At 43.0% G+C, this 991-nt stretch overlaps 1 protein-coding gene across 1 annotated transcript in view; it reads left to right on the top strand.

Annotated features, from left to right (window-relative positions):
• DNAH9 (dynein axonemal heavy chain 9) overlaps positions 1-991 on the top strand; it is a 450622-nt gene that overhangs the window by 49363 nt on the left and 400268 nt on the right. The window lies entirely within an intron of this gene.

Genomic DNA, 991 nt, shown 5'->3' with positions numbered 1-991 from the left:
TGTCAAGTGTCCTGAGTGCTATAATAAGGAATTCGGAATTCATTATTCAAGCAATGGGGAATTATCAAAGGTTTTTAAGTAGCAGAGTAACAGGACCACTGTGTTTATAAATGGATTTCATAGTTGGTAATTAAGAATTGCCTCAACTTAGGAAATCATTCCCAGAAAAACCTATTGGCCCCAGCTTTATGTAGGACCATCGTCATAACTTCTTACAGTTGAATACAGAGTTTAAAAACTCACATGCCTTCAGAGGCTATGTTAGTTTTGCTGCTGTGTACCAAATTATCACAAACTTCATGGCTTAAAACAACATTCATTTATTAGCTCACAGTCCTGTGGGTCAGCATGGGTACACAAGGCTGAAATCAAGGAATCCGCCAGCCTTGAGTTTTCGTCTGGAGGCTCTGAGGGAAAAAAAAAAAATCCTCTTTCAAGCTCATTCTTGTTGGCAGAATTTAGTTCCTTGTGATTGTAGCACTGAGGTTGTTGTTTGCTTGTTGGCTGTCAGCTGGGGGGTGCTCTCAGCTCCTAGAGGCCACCCACATTCCTTGTCACACGGCCCCCTCCATCTTCAAGCCAAGAATGGCAAGCCAGATCCTTCTGGTGCTTCAAATCTCTGACTTCCCCTTGTACAAACAGCTGGAGAAAACTCTGCTTTTATAGCGCTCACCTGACTAGGTCAGGCACCCTCAAGATTTTCGCCCTTTTGCCGTAAAACATAACATAATCACAGGAGTCATCGTCATATTCACTGGTTTCACCCACACTCAACAGGGAGGGGATTATACATGGTGAGATTCATTAGGGGTCATCTTAGAATTTTGCCAGCCACAGAGAACAAACAGTGGACCTGGGCTGAGCATAAGACAGTAGGCAGTGGGGGGGTCCATGGTAAACTAAAGAAAGTGGTTGTTATTGAGTTCCAGTTGCTAATGAGAAATAGCTGATTGTTGCCAGATATTCCAGTTTTACCAGGAAAACTAGAAAC

Source organism: Trichechus manatus, unplaced genomic scaffold (genome assembly GCF_000243295.1).
Source record: "Trichechus manatus latirostris isolate Lorelei unplaced genomic scaffold, TriManLat1.0 scaffold00040, whole genome shotgun sequence".
Classification (NCBI taxonomy): Eukaryota; Metazoa; Chordata; class Mammalia; order Sirenia; family Trichechidae; genus Trichechus; species Trichechus manatus.
This window is presented reverse-complemented; position numbering and strand designations above follow the sequence as displayed.